The 10,678-nt window shown below is 39.8% G+C and overlaps 1 protein-coding gene across 6 annotated transcripts in view; it reads left to right on the plus strand.

Annotated features, from left to right (window-relative positions):
* Positions 1-10,678, plus strand: part of lmbrd1 (LMBR1 domain containing 1) — a 254,422-nt gene that overhangs the window by 18,918 nt on the left and 224,826 nt on the right. The gene's annotated exons all lie outside the window — the stretch shown is intronic.

Consider the following 10,678-nt stretch of genomic DNA (forward strand, 5'->3'; position numbering starts at 1 on the left):
GAATCATCCGAAGTGCATAAAATCTGCGTGCCATCTTGCAACAAGTTTTACCTCCAAATAGCCTTAACTATGTCTGACGGATTTTGTCCTGTTTACAGTGGACGTTCCTGGGAGAAACCAATCAAAACCGAAAGAGTGAAAGTGATTATTCAAATGGTAATAACATGATAGTCTTTTATGAATCAGTGTTTTTGTTAGCGATGACGAAATGATTTCGTTAACCACCTTTTTTTCATGACTAAAACGAGACAGTGACGAGCTAAACATAACTCTTCATACTGTAAGGTTGCCCTCTCTCTCCCACTTTGATGTATTCTGTTTTTTTTTTTTTGTCAGTAGGCCTTTTGTAAATTCTATAGATAGCGCCCTTATTTAGATTGTTTTGGTAGGCATTCAGGAATACTTTCAATATAGGATCATCCATGTCTGTTTTGCGTCCGTTTTATTCAAAATGAGTCCGTATCTGGAGGTATCTAAAAAGTCAGATTTTTCAAGTTGGTATTCCTTCCTCAGACTTTCAAAGTCCTTCAATTTTCCTTTAGTTGTAAGTGAATAAAATAATGATGTTCCTTTCGAAATCCAAGATTTAAATCTATGATCCATTTTGTTTGGTTTGAACCCAGGGTCATGAGCACACCACTGAATTATTTGTAAATTATTCTCTAATTTATATTCTTCCTTTAATGTATTCCTAATATTTAATCGAGCTTTGATCCATGGGTTTTGAATACTATTTTTGAATCTTCCCAAATTTTTATGAGCCAATATGGCATGGATTGGTAGGTCTGTCTGAATAGAGAGTTCTATATCTTTCCATCTTGCATGAAATGTCGAGCTACATATATTGATCAGAGATTTAACCTGAGCTGCCAAATAATAATCTTTAAAATGAGGTAATGCCATCCCCCCCTTCCTCCTTTGGAAATTGTAGTGTTTTAAATTTGACCCTGGGTTTCTTACCCTGCCATATGAATCTGGAGATGATTTTATTCAGTTCTGAAAACCATTTTAAGGACATTTCTACAGGAAGTGCTTGAAATAAAGAGGTGTCAGTATGTTTATTTTTACACTGTCTATTCCAGTGTTTCCCACAGACCAGGTAGCAATTTGTGGTGCTCCACTGTGCCGATGAGGGAATTGTGCACGGTGGTGTCGTGGCGGTCAGTGGAGTCGGTCATTGGGAGTATGCAAAGTGTTTTACAGTGGGTGGTGTTCAAACACACAGTATTTTTCTTCAGAGTCACCTGCTGGGACTATTTTAAAGCTACAAGAAGCCTTTGAGATTATTCAGTTCAATCTAAATTCTTTTAAGTTCTTTAAGAGAAGACCGCTAAAACAATTTTTACCAGAACCCTGCTTGGTTTCATTCCTCGACCCAACTTTACATTACAGGGCAGGCCATTAGTTTGCTGGGCTTGATGTTGGTGGAAAACCTGTCTTTTAAATGCATGAAAATTACTCACCAAAATTGAAGTTAAAGTTTAGTTTTTACTAGAGATGTACCGATTGCAATTTTTTGGGCCTATTCCGATTTCTGATGGAGTGTGACCTGCTGATACCGATTTTGGCCGATTCCAGTTTCATTTTTTCAAACCACTTCACAGCACACACAAAGACTATTTTCTTTTTATCTTTTCTTTAATAAAACATTCTGCCAGATTTTCAGTAATAAATTTTCAACACGGGTGGCACGGTGGTGTAGTGGTTAGCACTGTCGCCTCACAGCAAGAAGGTCCGGGTTTGAGCCCCGTGGCCGGCGAGGGCCTTTCTGTGTGGAGTTTGCATGTTCTCCCCGTGTCTGCGTGGGTTTCCTCCGGGTGCTCCGGTTTCCCCCACAGTCCAAAGACATGCAGGTTAGGTTAACTGGTGACTCTAAATTGACCGTAGGTGTGAACGTGAGTGTGAATGGTTGTCTGTGTCTATGTGTCAGCCCTGTGATGACCTGGCGACTTGTCCAGGGTGTACCCCGCCTTTCGCCCGTAGTCAGCTGGGATAGGCTCCAGCTTGCCTGCGACCCTGTAGAACAGGATAAAGCGGCTAGAGATAATGAGATGAGAAATTTTCAACACCTCAAAGGTTGAAAACAAACAAAAAGACATTGTTCTTTGTAAAATCTTTCTTCATGTTTGGTATTAACATATTAATTCCTGAAATAGGAAATTCACACAAACATTTTTTCTTTTCCCATCCAATATCTGGCACAAAAACAACTTCGCCCTCATATATTATTTGCCTACTGCTATGGAACACACTTTCATAAGCCTATTTAGATCTGAAAAATTATGCCTTATAGAACAACCCATTTCTTCATTCAGTATCAAAATACAAAAATAATTTCCAGTCATACTTATACCATAGCCATTCTATCATCTTTGTCAAATGTGTATTTCTAGAGTAATTTCCAATGGAATCAAGTGCAACCAAGGTTGTAAAACAAACAAAGACATTTTTTTCTTTCTCTCTTTGTACAAATCTAACTAGATGTTTGGTAATAGGCTAATGTATTAATTCCTGTAATGGGAAATTCACACAACCACAAATGTTTTCTTCTTTTCACATCCAATATCTGGCACAAAAAAAAATTCACTATATTTGGATATCCAAATATAGTGATTTTTTTTTTTTTTTTTTTATTAATGGCATGCGCGCCGGAGCTCGTTAGGCGCGCAGGACTGACACTGTTCTGTGCAAGCGCAACACAATCGCACTAGAAAGCATGTTCAAGCTGCCAGTGTAGCTGCAGCCTTTTTAGTTGCGAATTACGAGTATTTCCACTTTCATCTCTGTGATGCACAAGTTTTGATCGGCAGAAAATCGGCATATTTTAATTTTGATCAGCCGGTTGCCAGTCATAGCCGATCACGTGAAAATCAGCCGATTCCGATTGGCAGCCGGTCAATCGGTGCATCTCTGGTTTTGACTTTAGTTTTTTGCCTTTTTGGTGGCAATCTTTCAATCATTCTTTCGTTGACATTCAAGGAATAAATTGCAAAAAACAAGCTGGAGGTTTTTATTTTAAATATTGAACTCAACACTTACCTCTACCAATACTAAAATGAAATAAATAGTATAATGTAACAACAAAATAATATCATAATTAGATGTAAGAAACCACATAAGGTAACACCAAGGCAACTAACAATAATAAAAAGCATTACCCTAATTGGTGCAAAGCCTGCATGCCCTATCAGAACATTTAATTCTGCGTGGCTTCCTGAAAAAAAACTCCAGTGCCCTATCGTAAGGGAAGTCATTGCTGAAGCGGGATAAACGGGATAATGCAATAAGGCCGGTTCCTCGCGTCAAGCTGCTGCTGTATGCATCAAAATTGGTTTATAGCCTGACTCAGGGATGTCCATTTCCTGTAAGCCAAGAAGACTATGATAAAGCTCATCACAAGCACGACGTAGGCTACCTTTTAAAATAAGGGGTCGGGAGGTGAATCGGGAAGGCTGCGTTATTTTTAATTAGCCTAACAGGCCTACTTGCAGTCCGGGTATAGAGGGCTACCGCATGACGTCACCGCGCCGCGGGATTTTGTTAGGTGCCATATTGGAAGACCAAGTACATGCACTCGCAATATAAAACAAAGTATGAGCGAGAGTAAAGTGACACGATGGATGATAATTCTGGTTATGTGAGTACATTACCAGCTGCAGAAAGGGCACGGTATGTGGAGAAACTGGCTGTGATTGATGGGTTTGACCCATATGATAAAACTCGCGGCAAGGGAGAATGGAAACATAAGGAGGAATTGACACCAATTCTGCCATTCGTGCTACCCAGACATTGTAAACTATTTGTTGTTTACACCCAGTGCCTACACTGTGTTCGAACTATGCCAATATTTTCGGGGGGGTCCCTTTTTTTCCCTTGGGGGGGGGGCTTGCGCTTGTCTCGGAGCGCGGATCTCCAAACACATGAGAAGCCTATGTTGCGCACATATCACGCGGACTCCACACACGCATCGCGTCTGAAGTCATAACTCATCAGGGGAAGTCGTGTCCGCATTGGCATGTTCAAAAAACAACCTCGCGTCAACAATGATACCACACGCAAGAAAAAAAAAACAAAAAACAGTCAGGCTACTCAACAACCAACCTGGCAGCAGCAGTCGTTGTCATATCGGTTTATTTTATCTTTGATGTAAACACAACACTTCAGATATGCAAATGCTTCCCGTTACACACGATTGCTATGTCAATAAACATCATTTTGCCAATATTTTAGAGACCCCCCAACATTTCCCAAATCATGTTTTCAAGGGATCTCATGTCTGTTTCAGGGGATCTCGGATCCCCCGAGTGCCCCCGTAGTTCGAACACTGCCTACACTGCTGATGACTTGAAGGCCTACAAAGGGCTACAGGCTTACAATTATGTTGTTAGTGGCTTGGTTCGTGATATTACAGCTGTTGTTAAGAATAACCTACACATAGTTATGGCCAAGGTTAATTTAGGTTAATTTATCCAAATTATACATATGTATTTATGATATATGCCTACACAACAACTATGCTTTATTTATATAATAGGAGGGAGAGCAAGCCCCAAACCATCCTTTATTATTATTATTAAAAATTGTGGAAGTCTGGGAGGCTTGCTCCTCATACAGTTATCAACTTGGGGCCAATTTAGCATGTTTTAAATCTGAATTTCTTGCGTTTGCTTACCTCAGTGTCCGCAGATCATGCACAGACTTATCCATTATATCCACAGTTTTTTGCCAAGTCTCACACAGGTTTCTTTCAAGTCTACTGTTGGGCCAATAAATCATAAATAAAACAGCTCAGATTTGTTTAAGTCGTTTGCCACTCCACTTTATTCTCATGGGTTCACATACCGCTGCCATTATTTCCCCCTAATCACGAGTTTGTTGGCCTTCCAAAATGGCGCAGGGTCTGTTTACTTCCGGTTTCGGGTGACATCAGTGAAAGGGGTCTATATGCGCACCGGCAGGCCTGTGGACACGCCCCTCCGTCTCTCTCTCTCTGTGTGCACGCGCGCGTGAACGAGAAGAAAGAGCACCATGAATGAACAGAACGATACGCAACGGAATTTTTTTTTTTCAAAATCGCGAGTCTGATTGTGTGGCGCTAGGAATCCATTGTGTGGCGCTGCGCCACACAATGGTCTATGTATGGGAAACCCTGTATTCTATGACTGTAACTGAAGCTGGGGGGGAAGAGTTCGACTTTTGTATGTCTTTAATTTTTGTTAAAAGAGGGTAATTTATCTTTGTTATTGATGTGATGTATGTATTTCAACGGGTTCTGGTCCCAATTAAGATATTTCTCTCTCAGGTGTTTTTGGAGGTATGTATTTAAGCCAGATTCTGAGTTTTTGGTATGTTCAATTTGTATCCTGCAAGCTTGCCAGATCTTTCTAAAAGGTCCACTGATTTGATAAATGAACTAGAAGGACTAGTTAAAAATATCAAAACCTCGTCAGCATATAGCGCCACCTTGTGGTCATCCCCTTTAATGGTTATGCCTTTGATATCTTCTGTCTGTCTCAGCCACTGTGAAAGAGGCTCTATATAGAGTGTAAAAAGTAGAGGGGAAAGTGGACACCCCTGTCTCGTTCTACGCTGTAGTATGATGGTGTCTGAGAGAGAACCATTTATTTTTATCCGGGCTGATGGTTTGTCCTAGTGTGCGCATACCTTTTTAATGAAATTTTTGTGTATGCCAAATCTTTTAAGGGTCTTATATAGGAAAATCCAGTTTACTGAGTCGAATCTTTTAAGGGCCTTTTATATAGAAAAATCCAGCTTACTGAGTTGAAGGCTTTCTCTGCGTCCAAGCAAATTACGAGGACGTCAAGATTATTTTGTTGGATGTAATGCAGTATGTGCAGGGACTGCCTGGTGTTATCCTGAGCTTGTTTTTGCGAGACAAACCCAGTCTGGTCATTATGTATAATCTGAGGGAGGATTTTTTTTTCCAGCCTTTTGGCCAGGATGGCTGTATATAATTTATAATCAACATTCAACACCAAAATGGGTCTATACGATGCACATTCTAATTTATCCTTTCCCTCTTTAGGGATAACAGAAATAACTGCCTCCTTCCTTGAAGGAGGTGTTTTTAAATCCACTACAGTTATATTGCAAGCCCAAAGAAGACCTGGCATTAATTCAGTTCGTACCACTCTGAGGGGAGCCCGTCGGGACCTGGAGATTTGTTTGCTTTCAATCTGGAGATGGCGCTGTTAAGTTCTGCCTCCGTTATTGCTGCTGTTTAATATCTGATTGCGTTCCTCTGAAGCTGCAGGTAGATTAAGAGAGTTGAGAAATTCACCAATCTGCTGTTCTCCTGCTAATTCAGGTTGTGTATATAACGAGTTATAGCATTAAAGTTTTTTGTTTTGTTTTTTTGTATTTCGCTTGGACTGTGTTGTATATTTTTAGAATCTGGATCTCTTATTTTGTATATTGTGTTATCCACTTGTTGTTTTTGTAGCTTTCTTGTCAGGAGTTTTGCTGATTTTAACCTGATTTGTAATATTTCTGTTTTGTAAATACCATCTTTTTGTCAATTTCTTGTGTATATAACATGCTTATTTCATGCTATTGCTAACTTTGTTTATTCTTATCAACAGGCTTGGGTTTGGTAGCAGTTTGTTGTGTTTCAAAATCTAATTCTTTATTAAAGTCCATTAGCCGTGATTGTTTTGCTTTTTTTCATGAGCGCAGGATATAATTTTATTTCTAATTACTGCTTTCAGGGTATCCCATAGCATACTCGGGTCTACTTCCCCTGTATCACGTTCTTCCAGAAACACTTTAATTTCTTTTTTCATTTGGGGTGTGAATTTTGGGTTGTTTAGAATACTGGTGTCTAGTCTCCACTGTGATCTTCCTGGATTATCACTAACATGAACAGTGCAAGCCAGAAGAGCATGGTCAGAAATATCAGTACACCCAATATCACAACTACGTATTCTATGGCGGTCTTTCTGAAACATACAAAAAATAATCTATTCTTGAATATGTGTCATGGGGACATGAGTAAGAAGTGTAATCATGACCTGTAGGGTAAAAATCTCTCCATAGATCTAATATGCCCAACTCTGACATTAAGACATTGATTTTTTTTTTTTTTTGTGTAGTGATGGAGCAGCTTGATTTGTAGGCGAATCGATTGTAGGGTCAAAACAGATATATGTGGTGGAGACTGGAATAACAATTCCTGTGGCCTGTATCATTAAGTCAAACATCTTTCTATAAAAAACCCAAAATGACTTCTAGGGGGTACATAAACATGACACATTATTATAATTCCATCTACTTTGCCTGAGACAGTTATATACTTCCCTTCCTTATTTGTTACTTCTGAAAGATGTTCAAATGGTATTTTCTTTTATATTAAAATCGCAACACCCCTCCTACAGCCTGATTTATGGGATGAATAGTAAATCCTTAAATATCCCATTCTTTTTAATTTTTTATGTTCTAACGACGTGAGATGTGTCTCTTGTAGGAACACCACCTGAGCATTTTCCTTTTCATTTTTGAGAGTATTTTGCTTCTCTTGACTGGACTTGTAATCCCCTTCACATTAAGAGAAACAATTTTGACATCCTGCTTGTTTACAGATTTTTAAATCTATAATCCAAACCATAACTTCCCTCTTCCTCACTACTTTTAACCATACTGAAACAGTGCACTTAAACAAATCTCTCCCAGTGAACAAACCTAGAACAAAACAACACCAGAACGGTGTAGAACAGTTGTTTCCAAGGTAGAGGCTCGTTGTCAAGAAAACCAACCATATTGCTGCTCTCTTTATTCTCCGGTATACCGTAGATCCTTACGTTGTCTCTCCATGCTCGACCATCCTGGTCAATTAGGTTAGCTTCCAGATTAGCTTGGTGCTGTGTTCGCTTCCTAATTAACGTTGATGCTGCCTAAAGTACCATCTCTGTTTCTTTGATTCTTTCCTCCACTTAATGTAGTCTGTCGTTTGCTCTCCTTTTTATTTAAAAAAAATAGTCTGATAGCTATGCCCGGTTGTCTCTTCTGAACTCCCGTATTTTGTTGAGAATACTTTGCAAGCTAGCTTCAGAGCCATCATCACCATATGGACCTGGTCCAAGGGGACTTTGGTTATCCTGTCTTCTTTCGGACTCATGTTCTATCATATTTGTAGTTGTCTTAGTAACCACTCTCTCCATCATGAAGCAAAACATGCACTTTGGTTGATAAAATATAGTTTTTTGGGGGGTTATTTAGAAAAAAAAATGTTGGGGAGCTCATAAACTACGCTGCCATCTTCTCTATGGCAGAACCGGAAACCCTTGGAGACCTGTTTTAACAAGTAATAGGGTGACCTATTATTAACACTCCAAATATATCAGCTGATACAATCATGCAAGACATCTAAACACTGGAAAACAAAATATTTTCAAAATGTATTGCATTTACAGGTGACAACTGCAATGCAATATTCCTGGGAATTTGGGGTGATGAAGGAAAGAATGTTTTTGCAAACTTAAAGAAGTCCTTGAAGAACAAGCCTTTAAGTGTGGGCTGCCCAGCACACATCTTGAACAATTGTGTTCATCACAGGGTAGACACACTAGATGTTGATGTTGAGAACATCTTTAAAATTTATCAGTACTTTCACATCTACACTGTACGCACAGAGAATCTGAAAGAGTACTGCTAATTTGTTGATATTGAATACAGAAGTCTCCTTTCTCATAGCAAGACACAATGTGGGGCGGCACGGTGGTGTAATGGTTAGCACAGTCGCCTTACAGCAAGAAGGTTCCGGGTTCGAGCCCAAAGGCTGGCGAGGGCCTTTCTGTATGGAGTTTGCATGTTCTCCCTGTGTCTGTGTGGGTTTCCTCCGGGTGCTCCGGTTTCCCCCACAATCCAAAGACATGCAGTTTGGTTGACGTGGGGCAGCCTTGGGCTGAGGTGCCCTTGAGCAAGGTACCTGACCCCTGACTGCTCCCCGGGCGCTCTGGTGTGGCTGCCCACTGCTCTGAGTGTGTGCGCGCATGTGTTCACTGCTTCAGATGGGTTAAATGCAGAGGATGAATTTCACTGTGCTTGAAGTGTGCATGTGACAAAGGTTTCTTCTTCTGTTGATCATTATTCCCAGGTATTGCTACTAAAAAAGCTACAAAAAAATGCTGTCAAGGCTGGAAACATCTGTAGCAGCCTTGACAGCATTTTTTTTGTAGCTTTTTTTAGTAGCTACAGATGTTTCCAGCCTTGACAGCATTTTTTTTTTTTCACAGAAAAAAAAGACTGTCCCTGATCAAGAAGTTTTTAAAGATGAATTCAGTGAGATTTACCTCCGGCAGATGCACTCGTGTGTGTGTGTGTGTGTGTGTGTGTGTGTGTGTGTGTGTGTGTGTGTGTGTGTGTGTGTGTGTTTCAGTCACACATTCAGGAGATGGAAAGGGAGAACAATTTGTGGGAGTGAAGAACATTTTGAACAAAATCCACACCATGCTTCTTGAATGCAAGACCAACAACTCCATGTCCCTTAAAGTCAAGGGACTATTGGCATAAAAGTATAAGGGTGGATTTATTAAGAGGTATGACCATTTGTGCTCAAGTACAGTTCATGCCTAGGTTATCTGTACAATTGGATGGCTCCCGTGGAGCAGTTCTCTCCTTTTATGTGGATGGATCTGAGTGAGACACCTGACTGGAATGATGTAGAAGGCTGTATCAAGCACCTGGGATAAAAACGGGTGACAACTAATGATGCAATGTGCTTTGATCAGGTCACCAAACTGAAGAAATTCATGGAAAGGAGTAAAAGTTATGGAGATTTCAGTGATCTGTAAGCACACCAATTCTTCTCATCGATTCAAAGCCAGTGGACAAAGGAAACGACTTAGTTGTCTGAGTCACTGAAGGGGCTTCATTGTACACAATACAACTTTTATAAACATATGTCATGTCATCCAAAGATTTTCGTACCGATTTCATTAGTCATCAAGGACTGTTGGGAAAGGTTTGATCTTCTGGAAAGTATACCAAAACACATCAGGAGGACTAAAACGTGTCTGGAGAATTAGTGGATTTTTGCAATTGACTTTTTTTATTTAATTTTAATCTGTGGTCATAAAAAGAAAGTGTCATGTTAATGGTGGTGGTGTGTGGGTTTTTTTTTTGTTTTTTGTTTTTTTTTAGGGCCAAAAGGTGAATGGAAAGGATTGGGATTATTTGGCCATGAAGGCATTTATCTTGGCATTGTTGTCTTGTTAAAGATTTGCTAATGTATTTAAAGTTAAATCTCTCAGTTGCATGATTGTGGACACATTAGATTAGATAAAACTTTATTGATCCCTTTGGGAGGGTTCCCTCAGGGAAATTAAGATTCCAGCAGCATCATTACAGATAAACAGAGAAAAGAAATAGAGAAAACTTCTAGATAAATTAAAATAAAATATTTACATATACAAATATAAAAGAATAAGATATGGGGAAGAGAGGAGGGGGGGGGAAGTGGGGTTAGGGTAAGTGTGTGTGGGGGAAGCAGGAAAGATATTGCACTTTATATTGCATGTTATATTGCACATTGTCCGGTATTGCTTATTGTTAGGCTAGGATACTGCTCCTTCCCGTCCTTTGTCCTCCTGTTACCCCTCCTCCCCCACCAGAGAGGAGTTGTACAGTCTGATGGCGTGAGGGACAAAGGAGTTTTTGAGTC

Source organism: Neoarius graeffei, chromosome 3 (genome assembly GCF_027579695.1).
Source record: "Neoarius graeffei isolate fNeoGra1 chromosome 3, fNeoGra1.pri, whole genome shotgun sequence".
Taxonomy (NCBI): domain Eukaryota; kingdom Metazoa; phylum Chordata; class Actinopteri; order Siluriformes; family Ariidae; genus Neoarius; species Neoarius graeffei.